Here is a 22,513-nt window from a genome sequence, read left to right on the forward strand (position 1 = left end):
ACAGGGATCCAGAAGCTGTCTCTAATGGTCATTTAGGGAACCATCTGCCTAGCATTTCTTCGCTTATTAAAGTTAGGAGGTGACCAAAAGCAGTAACAAATTTATGACTTGTTTGAAAATGCTAGGAGAGGGGGCTAGTCCCATGCTGACATAAAGTTAAAGAAGAAAAAAAAAGTTAAAAAAAGATCATTGACACAAGACAAAATGAACTTCCACTGCTATGCTTAGGGAAAAAAAAAAAAAAAAACTTTCCTCAAAGTGGATGTATGAAAAATCCACTGAAAAAGATGTGGCTAGAATTTGCTTTGAAGACATCCTACAGGGTAGTTCTTGTCTTACAAGAACTTGGAGTCATCACATGTCTCCAGTGAAATCTGTTGAAAGAAGCTGGGTGAGGTAGGTAGACATACTACTTTTGCCATGTTTTGAAAAGCAGCTAACTCAAACTGGGGATTGGGATAAATGTTACTTATTTTATTATAATAGTAATTAAAGGAGGATGTGGTTGTTATACTTGGAATAAAGATAAAAGGGGTATTTCTGTGTTTTACAAGCTATTCAATTATTTGATGGTTGCTTATTGAAATGAAGACTCTGCCTACCAAACCACCTCAAACACTAATTGCGGTATAAACATAATTCAGCTTATAATTGCTTATAATTAGTTGCTTTTTCAATTACTATTATGCTTTTTTTTTCCAGTGCAGTTTAAGTTACTATAAAGGTGCCAAGAATCTTGGCAAGGTAAATCCTTGTTAATTTTGGTATGGAATAACTTTAAATTGTGTTCATGAACTGCACAGGACTTTGTAAGATATATCATTTATCTAGGGGATCATTATTTTGAAGCTCAAAATCCCTTGTACTTATGGCCAAGTTAGTCAGTTAATTTTACTTAAATATTTCACTGAACATAACATGCCCAAGAATTATTTACCATCGTTCCCAAACTGGTTTTCTTTTTCCTTAGTCTCTTTCTTTTATTTTTTTATTTTTATTTATTTTTTGTTTTTCGAGGTAGGGTCTCACTCTAGCCCTGGCTGACCTGGAATTCACTATTTAGTCTCAGGGTGGCCTTGAACTCATGGCAATCCTCCTACCTCTGCCTCCTGAGTGCTGGGATTAAAGGCATGCACCACCATGCCCAGTTTATTTTTAAAATAAAAAGTGGAGAAAGATGGTCAGTTTTAAAGAAAGAGACTAGCCGGCACCCCCACCTTGAAAAGCAAAAACAAAACAAAACAAAAATAAATAAACCACTTGTAAGGAGTCAGTTTAAAGACACTTGTTTGCAAAGCCTGCCAACCTGGGTTCAATTTCCCAGCCACCCACATAAAGCTGGAAAACATTTGATTGCAGTGGCAAGAGATCCTGGCACTGGCGCTTGTACACACACACACACACACACACACACACGTACACATATACACACAAGTAAATAAACAACAAAAAGGTTTTTTTTTTTTTTTTGGTTTTTCGAGATAGGGTCTCACTCTCTCCAGCCTTAAGCAGTTTTTAAAAGCTTCTTGTTGCCAGGTGTGGCAGTGCACGCCTTTAATCCCAGCACTTGGGAGTCAGATGTACGAGGATCACCGTGAGTTCAAGGCCACCCTGAGACTACAGAGTGACTTCCAGGTCAGCCTGGGCTAGAGTGAGATCCTACCTTTAAAAACAAAACAAAACAAAAATATTTATTTGACACAGAAAGAGTGGGTATGAGTGTGCAAGGGCCTCTTGCCACTGCAGACGAACTCCAGATGCATGTACCAATTTGTTCATCATGCTTTATGTGGGTACTGGGGAATCAAACCCAGGCAATTAGACTTTGCAAGCAAGTGCCTTAACCACTGAGCCATCTCTTCAGCACCCTGTATGCTTACTTAAAACTTTTTTTGCTGGGGCGGGGGGCTATGGAAATGGTTCAGCATTTGAAGGTGCTTGCTTGCAAAGTGTGCTTTGCTTGCAAAGTGTGCTAGCATTGGTTCAGTTTCCCAGTGCTCTCATTAAACCAGATACACAGAATGGAACATGCAACTAGAGTTCGTTTGCAGTGGCAAGAGGCCATTGTGTTCCCATACTCACACTCTCTTTCTCTCTCTGTGCTCACAAATAAAAAAATAAATAAACTTTTATCTTATTTATTTATTTATTTTGGTTCTTTGCAAGGTAGGGTCTCACTCCAGCTCAACTGACCTGGAATTCACTATGTACTCCCAGGGTGACCTCAAACTCACAACAGTCCTCCTACCTTTACCTCCCAAGTGCTGGGATTAAAGGCATGCGCCACTATGCTTGGCTCTCTTTTATTTATTTATTTATTTTTTATTTATTTGAGAGCGACAGACACAGAGAGAAAGACAGATAGAGGGAGAGAGAGAGAATGGGCGCGCCAGGGCTTCCAGCCTCTGCAAATGAACTACAGACGCATGCGTCCCCTTCTTTTATTTTTAAAATGTCTTTATTTACTTATTTGAGAGAGAATGAGTGGGCTTGCCAAAGCTTCCAGACACTGTAAAAGAACTCCAGACATGTGCACCCCCTTGGGGAATTGAACTTGAGTCCTTTAGCTTTGCAAACACCTTAATGACTAAGCCATCCTTCCAGCCCTCTCCTTGTATTATTTTTAAGTAGTTAATTTATTTATTAACTTTGGTTTTTTGAGGTAGGGTCTCATTCGAGCTCTGGCTGATCTATAATTCACTATATAGCCTCAGGGTGGCCTCGAACTCACAGTGATCCTCCTACATCTGCCTCTTGAGTGCTGGGATTAAAGGCATGCACCACCATGCCAGGCATGTTATTTTAAAAATATTTACCTTAAGTGTTCTTTCTCTTCTTTTTATGACTTGTTAGTTGTTTTATTTTTATTTTTTATTTTCTTATTTTTTATTAACAGCTTCCATGATTATAAAAAATACCCCATGGTAATGCCCTCCTTCCCCTTTGAAACTTCATTCTCCATCATAGACCCTCCCCATGTCAATCAGTTTCTCTTTTACTTTTGATGTCATGATCTTTTCCTCCTCTTATGATGGTCTTATGCAGGTAGTGTCAGGCACTGTGAGGCCATGGATATCCAGGCCATGTTGTGTCTGGAGGGAGCATGTTATATGGAGTTCTGCCCTTCCTTTGGCTCTTACATTCTTTCCATCACCTCTTCCACATTAGATCCTGAGCCTTGGAAGGTGTGATAGACATATTGTAGTACTGAGCACTGCGGTCATTTCTTTCCATCACCATGATACCTTCTGAGACGTCCCAAGGTCACTGCCATCTGAAAAGAGAAGATTCTCTACCAAAAGTGAGAGTAGCATTAATACAAGAGTGTGAACATTAACAGAAATGCTTACTGGGCAGTTTGATAAGCATAGTACATATATTTCGCTAGACAACAGCAGACATTACACCCTTAGGGCTCACGACTACCCCTGTTTTAAGTTTTCAGTATCAGGGATGTATTCCCTCCCATGGAGCGGGCCTCCAGTTAAATTAGAGGGCAGTTGGTTTCCCCCATAGCAGACGTGCCACTATTGCACTGGTTGGGTCATTTGGCCTGGCTGGCCAAATATAAGGCTTGCAGTGTCCACTGTTGAGTATATTCACTGATGATTTCTCTTTCTCCCATTGAACTGCATGCAGAATGGCTTCTTCCAGCTTTCTGTCAACTGGTCTACATGGAGGAGGTTATCAGCTCAGATCCAGGAGGATTTCTCAGTGTCCTTGCAGCCCAAGTATGTGGAGTCTTCAGCAACAGGGTCTTACCATCTATTCTTGGTGGGAAACCAAGGGCCTTGGCAATGGCCTGTAATGTTTTGGGGGCATCAGGGACCTCCCTGGCCAACAGCTCACTGGAAGCTATTCCATCCCTGGCACTGATTTTCTAGCCACAGTCTATGGCTCCTGAGTGTTCTATTGTCCAAAAAAGTAGGATTACATATGATTTATTTATATCCTCTTAGATTGATTAGCTGTTCCTCCACCTTTCCTTTACTCAATCTCTTCCCCAGACCTCATTTTGGGCCTTTTTACCCCCATTAATCTATTCTTCTACTTACATATATATAATACCATCCTATTAAGTAACCCCCTCCCTTCCTTTCTCTTCCCTTTATATCTCTTTTCTAGCTTACTGGCCTCTGCTACTGAGTTTTTTCCTTCTCACACAGAAGACCAGTCATCTGTAGCTAGGATCCACATATGAGAGAGAACATGTGACACTTGGCTTTCTGGGCCTGGGTTATCTCACTTAGTATAATCCTTTCCAGATCCATCCATTTTCCTGCAAATGTCACAACTTCATTTTTCTTTACTGCCGAGTAGAACTCCATTGTATAAATGTGCCATATCTTCATTATCCATTCATCAGTTGAGGGACAATTATTTTTATTTTTTGAGACAGGGTCTCAAAATGTAGCCTAGGCTGACCTTGAACTGTGAATCATTCTTCCTCTGCCTTCTGAGTGCTGGGATTACAGATGTGTTATCAGAGTGTGTTCATTCTTGGAATTTAGGGCTTAATTGAAATGTTGCTTGTTCTAGAAGGTCACCTGTGCTAGTAAGGCACAGGCTGTGTTACTATAACAAAGTGAGCCCAAGTAACAAAGAAGTTACTATACTTGCTTGGTGCACACCTTTAATCCTAGCCCTTGGGAAGCAGAGGAAGGAGGTCACTGTGAGTTCAAGGCAAGCCTAGGCTACAGAGTGAATTCCAAGTTAGCCTGGGCTAGAATGAGACCCTACCTCAAAAACAAAGATTAAAATTATTTTTCCTGGCTTAGCATGCAGAACTAGGCAGAAGGCATGCTCCACAATGCCAGGAAGTTCTAACATGTTCTTATCATAGGTTGTGTCCATAGCATGTATTGTAGTGAAAAGGAAAAAAAGTGTAACTGTTCTGGGGATCTGAATTCAAGTTTTCATGCTTGCACAGCCAGTGTTTTATCCACTGAGCCAAATCCCCATCCTGCAAGACAAAACTATAAAATCAAAAAACAAGAGGGTTGCTGGCACATGTCTTTAATCCCAGTACTCCAGAGGCAGAGGTAGTAGGATTGCTGTGAGTTGGAGGCCACCCTGAGATTACATAGTGAATTCCAGATCATCCTGGGCTAGAGTAAGACCCTACCTAGGAACCCCCCCCCAAAAAAAAGTCCAAAAACACCCTAACTTACATATTTCTAATATAAAATGGTACCAGATAAGCACTTACATTCTAAAAGGGAGGAATAAAGGCTCAACAGGGCAAACCGAATAAGGCAAATCTCCTCCCCTACATCTCCATGTCCAGCATCTGGGTCTCCTGCTGGAATCATCTGGGCTCCAGCAGCCCCACCCTCCCAGCTCTATTGCCTATAGAATGCAGAGCCTTTCTCTTGGTTTCCTTCCACTCGATGCTTGCAACTTTTCGTGATAGATGTCCCCCAGTCTTTCAGCACCTCCAACATCCTAGAGTTCACTGCAACTTAGGCTTCCCTGTCATGCAGTGGCCACTCAGGGATTTTGTGTATGGACTCTGCCACACATTGCTTGGGGTACAGACAGACATCTATGACCCCATAACTTTTGCATTTTATTTTGTTTCATTTTTCAAGGTAGGGGCTCACTCTAGCTCAAGTTGACCTGGAATTCACTATCACTATGTAGTCTTAAAGTGGCCTCAAACTCACAGCGATCCTCCTACATCTGCCTCCCAGGTGCTGGGATTAAAGGTGTGTGCCACCACGCCCAGCGTAACTCTTGCATTTTGTATGCCTACAAAAACAGCACCATGTGAATGACATTGCTAATAATTTCTGTTGTGAGTTTGAGCTGTAGTTTCCCTTCTGCCACAGCTGTGGTGGCCTCATCAAATATTAGTGACTGACTCTGGGAAAATACTTCCCTAATGGATTGGTAGGTTTATTTATTTACCTAGTTATTTATCTTGAGGTAGGGTCTTGCTCTAGCCCAGGCTGACCTGGAATTCACTATGTAGTCTCCAGGTGGCCTTAAACTCATGGTGATCCTCCTCCTGCCTCCCCAGTGGTGGAATTGAAGGTGTGTGCCACCATGCCCAGTTCCTAGTGGGTTGTTTTTGCACAGGTAATCAGGATTCCAGTTCTGTGTCTTTTCTTTGAAATAAATTTGCATTAAATTTTTAAAAAATATTTATTTGCAAGGAGAGAGATAAAGAGAATGGGCACAACCAGGGCTCTAGCCACTGCAAATGAACTCCAGATACATACATGCATCACTCTGTGCATCCAGTTTTAAGTGGGTATTGGGGAATTGAACCCAGGTCATTAGGCTTTGCAGTCAAGCAACTTAACAACTAAGCCATCTGTCCATCCCTTAATTTGCATTTTTACAATGCTGGAATCTTTGATGGAAGGGTGTCTTACTCTTAAGGCACTTTTCCTATTAGCCCAGTACAAAGCATAAGATTTCTCCTTAAGTGCACTAGTTTCCTTAACAATTATAGCTGCTTTCTCCACATGCTCCTTGTCAACAACTTAAAACTCATATTACTTTCTTTGCTGAACTTCACATTTTTGATATCTTTCTCTTCATTTGCTGCTCTCTCTCACTGTACCCTTGAATAGGAACAACAAACAGTAACAATGCCACAGCCTGAATGCTATCCTGTCATGAAATTTTCTCTTATTTATTTATTTAAGAGAGAGAAAGGCGGATAGAGAGAGAGAATGGGCATGCCAGGGTCTTTAGCCACTGCAAACAAATTCCAAATGCATGTGCTACCTAGTGCATCTGGCTTACGTGGGTACTGGGAAATCAAACCTGGGTTCTTAGGCTTTGCAGGCAAACACCTTACCCACTAAACCATCTCTCCAGCCTAGTCCATGGCTTTTGAATTCAGCCTCACTCAAGTTCTCAGGGCATGAGCAGAATGAAGCCAGATTCTTTTAGAATATTGTAAAAGACCTATAGACCAGTTCCCAAGTGTTGCAGTTAGCTTCACATTGCTGGCAAAAAGTGGCTGGCTAAAAGCAGTTTATGGGTGGAAAGAGCTTACTTTGACTTACAGACTACAGAGGAAGCTCCATGATGGCAGGGGAAAACATGGCATGAGCAAGAGGGTGGACATCACCTCCTGGCCAACATCAGGTGGACAACAGCAGTAGGAGACTGTGCCAAACACTAGCAAAGGGAAGCTAGCTATAATACTCATAAGCCTGCCCCCAACAACATATCATCTCCTGGAGGCTCCAATTCCCAAATTGCCACTAGTTGGGGACCTAGCATTCAGAACACATAAGGTCATGGGGGACACCTGAGTCAAACCACCACACCAAGGGAGTCCTTGTTCCCCTGCTGAAACCTCACGAGTCAGGCCTCCATTGTCTGTAATTCTCTCCACACTTTGGTCTTCCAAATTCCCACAAGAGTGGTCCATTAAGCTCTGCTTAGGGATTTCTAGAGAGCTCACAGCTCCAAACTCTTCCTTATTGCCTTCCTCAAACTGGTTCCAAATGCCTCAGAAACACAAGATCAGGTTTATCATGGTAACAGTTCATTCCTCAATACAAATTTTCTGTGACAGTCACTGTCATTGCTGTGACTAAAGCAATTTAAGGAAGGGAGGGTTTCTTCTGGCTTGAAGTTTAAGAAGAGATAGATGTACCATGGTGGTAGTAAAGTAAGATGAATGCTGGGCTGGACATGGTGGTGCACACCTTTAATCCCAACACTTGGAGGGTATCTGAGTGTTCGAGGCCACCCTGAGACTATATAGTGAGTTCCAGGTCAGCCTGAACTGGCGTGAGACCCTACCTTGAAAAACAAAAAAACAAAAAAAAGGTGAATGCTCGTTCTACATGCCTCTTTCTTTCTTTCTTTCTTTCTTGCTTGCTTGCTTTCTTTCCTTCTTTCTTTCCTTTATTCATTTATTTGAGAGAGGAAAAGAAAGGGCAGATACATATATAGAGAGAAATGGGTGAGCCAGGACCTCTAGGCAGTGCAAATAAACTCCTGATGCATGCACCACCTTGTGTATCTGGCTTTGTGTGGGTACTGGGAAATTTAATCTGGTTCACTAGGTTTTACAGGCAAGCACCTTAACTGCTGAGCCATCTCTCTAATCCCTCCTTATAATTAATTTTTTTTTTCTTCCAAGTAGGGCTTCACTCTAGCGCAGGCTGACCTGGAATTCTCTATGTAATCTCAGGGTGGCTTTGCATGCACAGCAGTCCTCCTGCCTCTTCCTCCCAAGTGCTGGGATTAAAGGTGTGCACAACTATGCCTGGATCCTTCCTTTCTTTAATTCTTTCCAAGTTCCAAGCCCATGAGATGGTACTGACCACATTCAGAGAAGGACTTCTCTCTTCAAGTAAATCTCACTGTAAACAACCACAGACACAGAGGTATATTTCCTAAGTGATTCAAAATCCAGTTAGGTTGACTGTGAAGAGTAACTGGCCTTGCTGGGTTCTTTGCTCCAGGTTCTCCCAGAAGCTTACATTTAAAGTTCCATTCTCTTTCAGTCAATTTGGACTGCTATAATAGAACACCATAGACCAGGAGGCTTATAACCAACAAGAATCTACTTCTCAGGCTGGAGAGATGACTCAGTGGCTAAGTGTGCTTCCTGTGCATATGAGGGCCTGAGGGGGCCTGAAGCTGCCAGAGTTGGAATCTCCAGATCCCACGCAAATAGCCAGGCGTGGCCAGGTGTGCCTGTGACCCCAGCCCCACAAAGGCGAGCAGAGACCAGGGAATTGTCTGGGCTTGTTTGCAAAAAGAAAAAAAAAAAAATCAGTGAGCTATAGTATCAGAGACTCCAGCTCAAAATGAAAATGAAGCCGGGCATGGTGGTACACAGCTTTAATCCTAGCGCTTGGGAGGCTGAGGTAGGAGGATCGTTGTGAGTTCAAGGCCAGCCTGAGTGAGACTACATAGTGAATTCCAGGTCAGCTTAGGCTACCTCAAAAAACCAAGAAACAACAAAAAGGGGCTGGAGAGATGGCTTGGTGGGGAAGGCACTTGCTTGCAAAACCTAAATACTTGGGTTTGATTCCCTAATGCCCACTTAAAGCCAGATGCTCAAAGTATTGTGTGCATCTGGAATTCATTTGCAGTGACTAGAGGTCCTGGTGCACCCATTCTCTGTCTCTGCTTGCAAATAAATAAATAATTATAATTTGAAAAAAAAATCTGGAGAGATGGCTTATCAGTTACAGCACTTGCCTGTGAAGCCTAAGGACCCAGGTTTGATTCTGCAGTACCCAAGTAAGCCAGATGCACAAGGTGGCACTTGATTTGGAGTTCATTTATAGTGGCTACAGGCTCTGGCATGCCCATTCCCTCTATCTGCCTCTCTCTCTCAAATTAATTAAATTAGCCAGGCGTGGTGGCGTATGCCTTTAATCCCACCACTTGGGAGGCAGAAGTAAGAGGATCGTCATGAGTTCAAGGTCACCCTGAGACTACATAGTGAATTCTAGGTCAGCCTGAGCTTGAGTGAGACCCTACCTAAAAAAAAAAAAAAAATCAAATTAATTAAATTATAAAACAAAAGAAAATGGGCAGAAAAGTGATGGAGAGGGACAACCGATGTTCTGCCCTGGCCATCACAGGCAAGCAACCTCCCCACAGGTGAGCATATGGTCATCATAAGGGGGCATACATGTGCATATACCACATACATGCATACACACAGTTCTGGAAACCAGAAGCCCAAGAGCAAAGTGCAAGTATGGTTGGGTTCCTATGACAACCTCTGCCGTGTGTGTCTACATGAATAGGAAGAGTGAAAAGCTCTGTTACTTTGTGTGCATGGATGTTTACATATGGGGTGCACATGTGAGTGTGTGTGAGTGGAGAGGTCAGAGGACAACCTCAGGTGTTCCTCAGATACTGTCTTTTTTTTTTAAAGCAAACATTTATTTATTTATTTTAATTTTTATTAGCATTTTCCATGATTATAAAAAAAATCCCATGGTAATTCCCTCCCCACCCCCACTTTCCCCTTTGAAATTCCATTCTCCATGCAGATACTGTCTTTTTTGTTTGTTTGTTTTCTTTTGTTTTTCAAGATAGGGTCTCACTCTAGCCCAGGCTGACCAGGAGTTCACTTTTTAGTCTCAGGGTGGCTTTGAACTCACTGTGATCCTCCTATCTCTGCCTCCTGAGTGCTAGGATTAAAGGCATGAGCCACCACTCCTGGCTCCACTGTTTGTCTTTTTGTGTGTATGTACGTGGCTGTGTGTGTGTGCGCGCAGATGTGCACATCCTGTGTACCGACAAGTGGAGGCCAAAGAACACCTCAAGGGCTTTTCCTCTTTATTTTCCTGAGACAGTCTCTTGCTGAACCTGGAACAATCATTTTTTGGTCAGACTAGCTGACCAGCAAGCCCCAGCAATTCTCCTGTCTCCACCCCTGTCAGCACGTGGGTTACAGGCATGCGTGGCCACACCCTGCTTTTTACATGGGTGCTGGGAACTGAACTCAGGTCACACTCTTACCTGCTGAACCATCTCTCCAGCCAGCCCCACAATCCCTCCTTTTGTGAGACAGGATCTCTCATGGGCCTGGAACTAACCAAATGGGATGGTGTTGCAGTCAGGTTCGCATTGCTGGTAGAAATCACCCAACCAAGAGCAGCTTCTGGGAAAAAGAGGTTTACTTTGGCTTACAGTCTTGAGGGGAAGCTCCACAATGGCAGGGGGAAACTATGGCATGAGCAGAGGGTGGACATCACCCCCTGGCCCAATTAAGGTGGACAACAGGAACAGGAGTGTGTGCCAAACACTGGCAAGGGGAAACTGGTTCTAACACCCATAATCCCGGCCCCAACAATACACTCCTCCAAGAGGCTTTAATTTACAATTGCCATCAGCTAGGGAACCTAGCATCCAGAACACATAAGCTTATGGGGGACACCTGACTCAAACCACCACATACTGCCCCTGGCCCCCATAAACTGGTAACCATTCATGAGGCAAAATACAATGCATTCATCCAACTATAAAAGTCCCCATGGGCTGGAGAGATGGCTTAGCGGTTAAGCGCTTGCCTGTGAAGCCTAAGGACCCCGGTTCGAGACTCGGTTCTCCAGGTCCCACGTTAGCCAGATGCACAAGGGGGCGCACGCGTCTGGAGTTCGTTTGCAGTGGCTGGAAGCCCTGGCGTGCCCACTCTCTCTCTCTCCCTCTATCTGTCTTTCTCTCTGTGTCTGACGCTCTCAAATAAATAAATAAAATAAATAAAAATTTAAAAGTCCCCATAGTTTTTTAAAATCAATTCCAATGATGTTCACACATTCTTATAGTCCAAGATCTTTTAACTGAGCCATAAAAGAAAAAAATGTCCCCCCAAACCTCATAATGGCACAGAATAAACATTTACACTATAAAAGATGGCATGGGGCATAGCAAAGAAATACTCAAACAATACATGATTTAACCAGGGCAAATGCCAAACTCTCTAGCTCCAAGGCCAACAACTCTAACCAGCAACAAGCCTCTGGAATTTCAATTCCATCCCTCCAGCTAGGCTATCACAATCCTGGAAAACTTCATCCAGGGCCAGCAGCTCTCCTTGGCAGCCATCTCGTGGTCCTGGCATCTCCACTGGGTCTCCACTGCAACCCACAGTTCATCCTCATGGCCCCATGGGGTCTCCATGCAGGCATCCAGCAAACCTGCTTCACACTGCCCATGGCCATTTCCAAAACACAAGACCATATTGCAATGACCCTCTCTTTCCTGCATTTCTTATACTCCACAATACCAGGTGGGGTGCCAAGTTATTAATCGGGGGTGGGGGTTTGAAATAAGCAGACTTTGAAGAACAGGACACTCCTTGAGCACTCAGGCCCCTTCAAAAGAGTCTACATTCTTCCTACTGTCCCAGTGCAGGTCAGCTGACCCAATCTCAGAGGTTGTAATCTCTCAATTGCAGCTGAGTGGGCAGCAGTTCACCCAAAAATTTGTGTGTGTGTGTGTGTGTGTGTGTGTGTGTGTGTGTGTGTGTGATACCCCTCTTGTCACACCAGTTCATTTCTACACAAAGCAACCCCGCACAACTTCTCAGGACACGGGCATAACAGCAAGCTTCCTCACAAAAACTGCTAACCCAGTCCAAGCAAAGCTTTTTCTCACCCTCATAAACCAAACCTCACAGTTCTTACTGCATTCAGATCTTTCAACTCTGACCAAAATAGTCCATCAAGCTGTATTTACAGCATTGCAAGGCATCTCTTAGGCCAAGATTTCAAACCCTTCCACATTTCTCTTGAAAATCAGCTCCAAAAGGCCAAAGCCACACAGTAAGTTGTCTAATAGCAATCCTACTCCTCGGTACCACTTTACTGTTGCAGTCAGGTTCGCATTGCTGGTAGAAATCACCCAACTAAGAGCTGCTTGTGGGAAAACAAGGTTTATTTTTAGCTTATGATCAGGAAGCTCCATGGTGGCAGGGGAAAATGATGGCATGAGCAGAGGGTGGACCCCCTAGCCCTCATAAAGTGGACAATAGCAACAGGACAGTGTGCCATATACTGGCAAGGAGAAAGTGGCTATAACACCCATAATCCCTCCCCCAACAATACACTGCCTCCAGGAGGTGTAATTTCCAATTGCCATCAGCTGGAGAACCTAGCATCCAGAACACCCAAGTTTATGGGGGACACCTGACTCAAACCGCCACCGATGGACTGACTGGCCAGCAAGCCCCAGGGTTCTGTCTGTTCATTGCTGAGATTACAAGCAGTGTCAGCATATCTGGCTTTTAAAATTTTTATTTTATTTTATTTGAGAATGAGAGAGAGGCAGATAGAGAAACAACGAATGGGCTTGCCAGGGCCTCCGGTCACTGCAAAGGAACTTGAGACACATGTGCCACCTTCTGCACATGTGCAGCCTTGCACATGTCTCACCTTGTGCATCTGGCTTATGTGGGACCTGGAGAGTCAAACATGGGTTCTTAGGTTTTGCAGGCAAGGCCTTAACCACTTAGCAATCTCTCCAGCCCCCATATCTTGCTTTAAAAAACTCTTCTTTGAGAGTGTCAGAGAGAGAGAGACAGAGAGACAGAGACAGAGAGAATAGGCACACCAGGGCCTCCAACCACTGCAAACAAACTCCAGACACATGCACCACCTTGTGCCTCTGGCTTACATGGGTTCTGGGGAATCCGACCAGGGTCTTTTGACTTTGCAGGCAAAAGCCTTAATTGCTAAGCCATCCTTCCAGCCCCATATCAGGCTCTTTAAGTACTTTTCTGGGGCTGGAGAGATGGCTTAGTGGTTAAGGTGCTTGCCTGTGAAGTCTAATGACTTCATGTAAGACAGATGCACAAGGTGGAACATGCATCTGGAGTTTATTTGCAGTTGCTAGAGGCCCTGGTGCACCCATTCTCTCTATCTGCCTCTTTCTTTTTTTCTATTTGCCTCTTTCTACCTTTATTTCTCAAATAAATAGACAGCTGGGCATGGTGACACATGCTTTTAATCCCAATACTTAGGAGGCAGAAGTAGGAGGATTGCAGTTCAAGGCCACCCTGAGAATACATCGTGAATTCCAGGTCAGCTTGAGTTAGAGTGAGACCCTACCTTGAAAAAATTTTAAATAATAAATGAATTATATTGAGAAGGCTAGCATTTAAATTTTAATTTCTTGAAAAATCAATGAAATATTATTAAATATTTTCATAAAAAATACCTGTTGTGAAATTCTGTTATCCATGTCCATTTTGGGGCTAAGAAAAGAATAGTTATCACATTCCATATATATTGATATCCACAAATGAATATTCAAGAATAATGTCAAAATAAGGCAGACATGGTGGTTGGTGCACACCTTTAGTCCCAGCCACCCTGAGACTACGTGGTGAATCCAGGTTAGCCTGTGCTACAATGAAACATTGCCTCAAAAAACCAAAGGGGAGAGCCGGGCATAGTGATGCACGCCTTTAATCCCAGCACTCAGGAAGCAGAGGTAGGAGGATTGCCTTGAGTTCAAGGCCACCCTGAGGCTACATAGTGAATTCTGGGTCAGCCTGGGCTACAGAGAGATCCTACCTCAAAAAACCAAAAGTACAAAAAACCAAGTGGGAAAAAAAGAATAACTTCAAAAGCAAAGCACAGTGGCTCAGGCCATGCCTGTAATCTGGCACTTGGGAAACCGAGGTAGTACCCTGTGAGTTTAAGGGCAGCCTAAGCTACATAGTGAATTCTATGCGAGTTTGGGCTACAGAGTGGAACACTGTCTCAAAAAGTCAGGAGAGAAAAAGAGAGAATACTATAGAAGTGTCCGATTGAAACATGTTTCTCAGCCATGCTCACGTATTTCAAATTTTACCTTAATTTATGAGTATCTCTGGAGCTGCAAGACAAGCAAACAATGGGTACTTGACACAGGAAAAGATATTTCCCTGGGCGGAAATCTATTGCCTTCTAGTGAGAGAAAGACTGACAGTGTAATTATTTTAACTTTATCTGTTCCTTTTCTTCAAAATCCTCCACGTGTTTCCAAAACAGGTCTTTCCCCTAAATCAACACGGCATAAACCTCTTTTTAGCATTTGTACTAGTCTTTTGTTTCCCTGGGGTCTAAGTGGTGTCATTTCCAGGAGTGGATGTTCATTAGAAAACTGTACTGGATTCCAAATGACAAACTGAGCTCACATATATATTCACAGTGATCCTCCTACCTCTGCCTCCTGAGTGCTGGGATTAAAGGTGTGTACCACCATGCCTAGCTATTTTATTATTTTTCTAATTTTTGTATTTATTTGCTAGAGAGAGAGAGAGAAGAAGGGAGAGAGAGAGAGATTGGGCACACCAGGGCCTACAGCCACTGCAAAGGAACTCCAGACGCATGCGCCACCTTGTGCATCTGGCTTACATGGGTCCTGGGGAACCAAACCTGGGTTCTTTGGCTTTACAGGCAAACACCTTAACTGCTGAGCCATCTCACCTGCCCTTTGTTTGTTTGTTTTTGAGTCAGGGTCTTACTCTAGCTCAGGATGACCTGGAATTCATTAGGTAGTCTCAGGCTGGCCTTGAATATGGGGAGACCCTCCTATCTCTGCCTCCCAAATCCTGGGATTAAAGGCCTGTGCCACCACGCCTGGTTTGGGCTCATATTTTTTGTCGTTTTGCTTATTTTTGCTTTTAGTTGCTTTTCTTCTGTGGTGCTGGGATTGAACTCAGGGTCTTATGCCTGTGAGACAAATACTTCCCAGCCCTTGGTTTGATTTTTGAGATATAGTCTTGCCTCATGGCTACAGCTGTCTTGGAGATAGCTTTATAGATTAGGCTCACCTCAGACGTGTCATCTTCTTGCCTCAACCTCCAGAATGGTGAGACTACTGGCATGTGCCACCACGGACAAGCACCATGTTTGTTTGTTTGTTTTTAGGTAAATGCAGGTTACTTCTGCAGGTGTAGCTCAGTAACAGAATCACGTGTGAGACGCTGGCTTCATCCCCCAGGGAGAGAGAAGAAAGAGAGCAGGAGAGGGAAAGAGACACACAGTTCGAGAAAAACAAAGAAGGCTAGGGTCGGGAGTGGTGGTGCAAGCCTTTAATCCCAGCACTTGGGAGGCTCAGGTAGGACGATCACCATGAATTTGAAACCACCTCAAGAAAAGAAGACAAAGGAGAAGGTTGGATATATAGCTTAGTGGTAGAGTGCTTATAGTAACTCGCACCAAGAGCCTGAGGTTTACTCCCCACTATAAAAAATAAAGGGTTGGAGTGATGGCTCAGCAGTTAAAGGTGCTAGCCTAAGTATCCAGGTTCGATTCCCCAGGACCCATGTAAGCCAGATGCGCAGGGGGCGCATGTGTCTGGAGTTTGTTTGCAATGGCAGAAGGCCCTGGTGCACTCATTCTCTCTGTGTGTCTCTGTCTCTCTCTCTTTGCAAAATAATTTTAAGCCAGATGTGGTGACTCATATCTACTCAGTACTTGAGAAGCTAAGGCAGGAAAATTGCTATGAGTTCAGTACCAACCTGGTCTATATAGTGAGTTTAGGACAGACTGGGCTAAAGAGTGAGACACTACTGTGTCAAAAAATTATATTTAATATTTATTATTATTTTGAGGCAGAGTCTTGCTCTAGCCCAGGCTGACCTAGAATTCACTCTGTAGCTCTAATATGGCCTTGAGCGCTCAGCAATTCTCCTGCCTCAGCCTCCTGAGTGCTGAGCTTCAAGGCATTTGCCACCTCACCTGGCTCAAAAAAAAAAAAAAAAAAAATTAAAGCCCACGTTTTCTGAGGACAAATATTTCAAGAAACTCAGTTATTATTGGGTGTGGCAGAGGTAGGAGGATCACCTTGAATCCAAGGCCACCCTGAAACTACATTGTGAGTTCCAGATCAGCCTGGACTAGAGTGAAACCCTACCTTGAAAAAAAAAAAAAATTCAGTTATGTTATTTATTTATTTTGAGATAGGGTTTCACTCCAGCTTAGGCTGACCTGGAATTCACTATGTAGCCTAGAACTCATGGTGATCCTCCTACCTTTGTCTCCCAAGTACTAGAATTAAAGGCATGTGCCACCACATCTGACTCTAAGATTTTTGTTGTTGCTGTTTTTTCAAGGCAGAGTCTCACTCTAGCCCAGACTGACCTGTAATTCTGTAGCCCCAAGCTGGCCTTGAATTTAAGAGGATCCTCTTACCTCAGGCTTCCAATTGCTGGGACTAAAGACTCCCCTCTGATTTTTGTTTTAATATTTTGTTTTTATTGAGTGAGTGAGAGAGTCTGCAAACGAACTCCAGATGCATGCATCACCTTGTGCATCTGGCTTATACGGGTTCTGGGGAATCAAACTGAGGTCCTTTGGCTTTGAAGGCAAGTGCCTTAACCACTAAGCAATCTCTCCAGCCCCTAATTTTTTTTTTTAATGGTTTAGAGAGATTTGATTAGATTAAGAGAAGGAAAGAGGAGAAAGTACCAGGAACTCCTGCCCATAAGAAGGTAAAAGGAGTCCCCTGTTTGATTTAAAATTATTTATGTATTGATTTGCAGAGGAAGAGAGAGAGAATGGTCACATCAGGGCCTCTGGCCACTGTAAACAAATTCCAGACACATTTGCACTTTGAGCATCTAGCTTTATGTGAGTACAGGGGAATTAAACCCTGGCCCACAGGCTTAGCAAACCAACACCTCTAACTGCTGAGCCATCTCCCCAACACTGATTTTTTTTTAAGTTGGAGAAAAAGTTAAAAACAAAAACAAACCTGGGAGACAAAATGACAAATTGAGCAAATCTCTGAGAAACTGGGACAAGTCAAAGATGAAAATGAGGAAGAATTGATAAGAAAATTACTCAATCAGTCACAAGTCTCCATGTACAAGTCACAGGACCTAGAAAGAAAAGACAGGAAGCAACTGTCCAAGCCAGTGTAAAACACTCCAACAGAAGAACGTGTCTCCCTGGACTGAAAGGGTTTAAGAAATGCTCTGCAGGATGAATGAGGAAAAAAACAAAAACTAGAAAGCCCGATGTAGTGGGGCAAGCCTTTAATCCCAGCACTCAGGAGGCAGATCACTGTGATGGATAGGAGGGTCACAGCGAGTTCGAGGCTAGCCTGAGGCTACATTGTGAATTCTAGGACATCCTGGGCTAAAGGGAGACCATACCTTGAAAAAAAAAATAACAAAACCAGAAGGCCACACCAGCGCATATCATTTTGATATTTCATAATAGTTTGGATAAAGATAATTTTATTTTTTAAAAAATTTTTGGTTTGTTGAGGTAGGATTCCAGGATGACCTGGAATTCACTATGTAGTCTCAGGGTGGCCTCAAACTCACAGTGATCCTTCTACCTCTGCCTCCCAAATTCTGGGATTAAATGCATGAGCCACCAGGCCCAGCTCTCAGGCTCCACTTTTTTTTTTTTTTTTGCAAGGATAAGTAGGCAGAGAGGGAGAGCATGGGCAGTCCAGGGCCTCTAGCCTCAGCAAACGAACTCCAGATACATACACAGGGTACTGAAAAATTGAACCAGGGTCCTTGGGCTTGTAGGCAAGCACCTTAACTGCTGAGCCATCTCTCCAACCCTGGATAAAGATCTTAAAAGGACCTGTACTTTTTCCTGAATGAACATAATAATTTAATAATTATCCTTCTCAGTCTTGTTTCAACATAAGTCTTCGGTTTAAAAAAAAAACAAGACATTAACTCAAAATTTGGAGTTCAGGGACCTTTTCCCGAACCCTCAACCCCTCTTTACAATAACAGCATTAAAGCCTGGCATGGTGGGCACACGCCTTCAGTCCCAGCACCCGGGAGACTGAAGCAGGTAGGAGGATTGCTGTGTGTTCAAGGACTGAGACTGCATAGTGAACTCCAGGGCAGATTGGGCTAGAGCAAGACCCTACCTCGAAAAACCAAATGAAAACAAAACAAAACAAAAACAGCAATGAAATTTTAAAGTCAATAGAATACAGGGCTTTTGAAAATTTTTATTTTTGGTCAGTGCTGGGTATCAGAGCCAGGGCCTGGCGCATTCTAGGCAAGCTCTCTACACTGAATCATAACCCCAGCATGCTTCTGATAACTGTAGAGATAATGCCTCACCATATAGCCCTGGCTAACCTCAAATTCATGATCCTCCTGTCTTGACTCCAGAGTGCTGGGATTACAGGAGTGCTCCACCACACCTGGCCTGATTATTTTTATTTTTTTAAAATTTATTTATTTATTTATTTATTTATTTATTTGAGAGTGAGAGTGAGCGCGAGACGAGAGAGAATGGGCACGCCAGGGCTTCCAGCCACTGCAAAGGAATGCCAGACGCGTGCGGCCCCTGGTGCATCTGGCTAACGTGGGTCCTGGAGAATCGAGCCTCAAACTGGGGTCCTTAGGCTTCACAGGCAAGCACTTAACCGCTAAGCCATCTCTCCAGCCCCGATTATTTTTAGTTGAGAACTCTCGACCCACTCTCAGGCAATTCTAAGGTTCTTTTTTGTTTTGGTTTGGTTTTGAGGTTGGGTAGCACTCTAGCACAGGTTGACCTAGAATTCATTATGTATTCTTAGGCTGGCCTTGGACTCCCAGCAATCCTCCTACCTTTGCCTCCCGAGACCTAAGATTAAAGGCATGTGCCACCAGGCCTGGTTTACTTAGCTTTTTAAACATTGTCTACTGGGCTGGAGGAATTGATTAGTGGTTAAGGCATTTACCTGCAAAGCCAAAGGACCCAGGTTCGATTACCCAGGACCCACATTAGCCAGATGCACAAGGGGACGCATGCATTTGGAGTTCATCTGCAGTGGCTGGAGGCCCTGGCGTGCCCATTATCTCTCTCTCCCTCTTTCTTTGTCAAATAGATTAATTAAAATAAAATATTTTTTAAAAATTGTTTACTTGTGGGAGAGACAGAGAAAAAGACAGGGAGTATGAGCAAGATGGTATATGCATCTGGAGTTTATTTACAGTGTTGAGATGTCCTGGTGCACCCATACTCTCACTGCCTCTTTCTCTCTGCTTCTCTGTGTCTCAAATAATAAAATAAAACTATTCTTTTAATTTATTATTTATTTATTTATTTGAGAGTGACAGACAGAGAGAGAAGCAGGCAGAGTGAGAGAATGGGCGCGCCAGGGCCTCCAGCCACTGCAGATGAACTCCAGATGCATGTGCCCCCCCTTGTGCATCTGGCTAACGTGGGTCCTGGGGAATAGAGCCTCAAACTGGGGTCCTTAGGCTTCACAGGCAAGCGCTTAACTGCTAAGCCATCTTTCCAGCCCAAATAAAACTATTTTTAAAAGAAAATGGAATTACTGTTAGGGCAACAGACCCATAGTACCGAATAATTAAATTCTCCTCCTGGGTCACTATCTCTGCTGCCCTTGTTTGAGAAAGATATTTAAGTGGAATAATTAAGGCGATAAAGTAACCCTGTCTGTCTCAGAACAGCCTTATAGCAGGCTGAAGAATAAAGGCTGCTCTGTCACCTGGTGGCAGGTTTAGGTTGATTCCTCAAAGCTCCCCCTCATTCTGGAATCCGGAGCCCAGTCTTGGTAGTGGGAATGGAGAGCGCTTACCCACCCAGCCTCTAATAAGTCAAGCTACACTTGGTCGACTCGCTAAATCCTGTCTTGTTTCAGAGAATAGGGTGATATGCTTCCGCTCTTCTCCCACTAGAACCTTAACCTTCTGTGATAGTGCATCAACTTTCAGCTCGATGGGATCAGGAATCAGCTGAGACACACCTCTGTGTGAGTCCGCAAAGGTATTTCCTAGAAGGATTAACTCAATGAGGGAGGAAAAGTGGGCAGTGCCTCCCGGTGATGGAAGATACAGGGTGCTACTTTTTGCCTGCCTGTCTTGGCTCTCTGCTGGCAAGCACGCCTGCCCTGTTTGCTGTAGCCATCCTTTGCTTAGGTCAGAATCAGCTTCTTTTTAAAAAAAATTTTTTTTTTAATTTATTAGTTATTGAGAGAGAGGCACTGCAAACGAACTCCAGAAGCATCCATCACCTTGTGCATCTGGCATATATGGGTACTGGGGAATCAGACCTGGGTCCTTTGGCTTTGCAGGCAAGTGCCTTAACCGCTGAACCATCTCTCCAGTCCCAGAACCCAGCTTCTTCTTCTTTTTTTTCTTTTCGAGGTAGGGTCTCACTTCAGCCTAGGCTGACCTGGAATTCACTCTGTATTCTCCAGGTGGCCTCGAACTCACAGCGATCCTCCTACCTCCGCCTCCCGAGTGCTGGGATTAAAGGCGTGCACCACCACACCCAGCTAGAACCCAGCTTCTTTAGCCTGCCAACATGGACTGAAGAAGACCAGGGGCTTCTCCAGGCCCTCAGCACCCGATTGGGAGGGCAAAGCACCCAGCCTTTTCAGTAAGACAGCGCTTGTTGGGCTAGCCAACACTGGTTACTGTGGTGTGGACCAGTCTGATAAGTCCCTGTGGTAATATATGTCACTCATTCTATTGCTTTTGTTCCTCTAGAGAAACTTGATCTGTAACTTTCCAACTTGAAAACTAAAGACTGAGAAAGACCAACTCAGGGGCTGGGGTTGTGGCTCACCAGTAGAACACTTGTCTAGCATGCATGAGGCCCTGGGTTCAATAACTTCAACAATGAAAAAAAAAATTGAGCCAAGAAAGACCAACCCAGAAAGTCCAATTTAGCTATTTGCTAACTGGGAACTTGACATCCTAGCGGTGTTTTTTTTTTTTGTTTTGTTTTGTTTTTTTCTTTTTGTTTTGTTTTTCAAGGTAGAGTCTCACTCTAGCCCAGGCTGACCTGGAATTCACTATGTAGTCTCAGGGTGGCTTGGAAATGCATGATGATGCCTCCTGAGTGCTGGGATTAAAGGTGTGTGCCACCATGCCCAGCCAAAATGTTTTGTTTATTATTTATTTATTTGAGAGAGAGAGAGAAAGAGAGAGAGAGAGAGAGAGAATGGACACACCAGTACCTCCAGCCACTGGAAATGAACTCCAGGTGCATGCACCACCTTGTGCGCCTGGCTTACATGAGTCCTGGGGAATCAAACCTGGGTCCTTTGGCTTTGCAGGCAAGTGCCTTAACCGCTAAGCCATCTCTCCAGGCCTTTTTGCTTGTTTGTTTGTTTTCGAGGTAGAATCTTACTTTAGTCCAGGCTGACCTGGAATTCACTCTGTAGTCCCAGGCTGGCCAGCCTCAAACTCACAGAGATCCTCCTATCTCTGGTGGGATTGAAGGCTAGTTGTCTCTTCTCAGTTCAGGGGTGTCTGCACCACTTTTAGACCTTGTCTCCTAAGCAAAGGTTCAAAAATATCTAATCTAGTTAGAATCTTTCACTAGAGAATTGGAATCTAAAGACCAAGACTTTTGAATCAGCAATTCAGTAGAGGACCCTTCAAAGGTCCATACACATAGTACATGAATTCATACATTTTGACATAAACTCAACTAACACATTTATTCTGTAGAACATACGAAATGCAAATAATAATAATAAAGGAGAGGAAATCAACATTATTATCAGTGGTAAAATAACTTCTTTTTTTAATAGATAACTTCTTTAACTGGAACATGTGAGAGAGCCATGTGCACTTTGATATCTGGTCACAGCACAACATACACACTTGGGCTGGAGAGATGGCTTAGTGGTTAAGGTACTTGCCTGCGAAGCCCAAGGATTCAGATTCAATTTCCCAGAGGCACAAGGTGGCACATGTGTCTGGAGTTTGCAGTGGCTAGAGGCCCTGGTATGCCCATTCTCTCTCTCTCTTAAATACGTTCACAAATAAAATATTTTTTAATTACAAAAACACACTCATTTTATAAGTATCTTATTTTGTCAGGCATGGTGTCCAATGCCTGTAATCCCAGTACTGTCCAGCACTTGAGACTGAGGTAGGATAAATGTGAGTTCAAGATCAACCTGGGCTACAGAGTGAGTTCCAGATTAACCTAGGCTAAAGTGAAGTGAGACCCTGCCCTTCCCCCGTACACAAAATAGCTTCCCTTGTAAATGAATTTCTTTTCTTTCTTTCTTTATTTTATTTCTTTTTGTTTGTTTTTGGAGGTAAGGTCTTACTCTAGCCCAGGCTGACCTG

The sequence above is a fragment of the Jaculus jaculus genome, chromosome 7 (genome assembly GCF_020740685.1).
Source record: "Jaculus jaculus isolate mJacJac1 chromosome 7, mJacJac1.mat.Y.cur, whole genome shotgun sequence".
Taxonomy (NCBI): Eukaryota; Metazoa; Chordata; class Mammalia; order Rodentia; family Dipodidae; genus Jaculus; species Jaculus jaculus.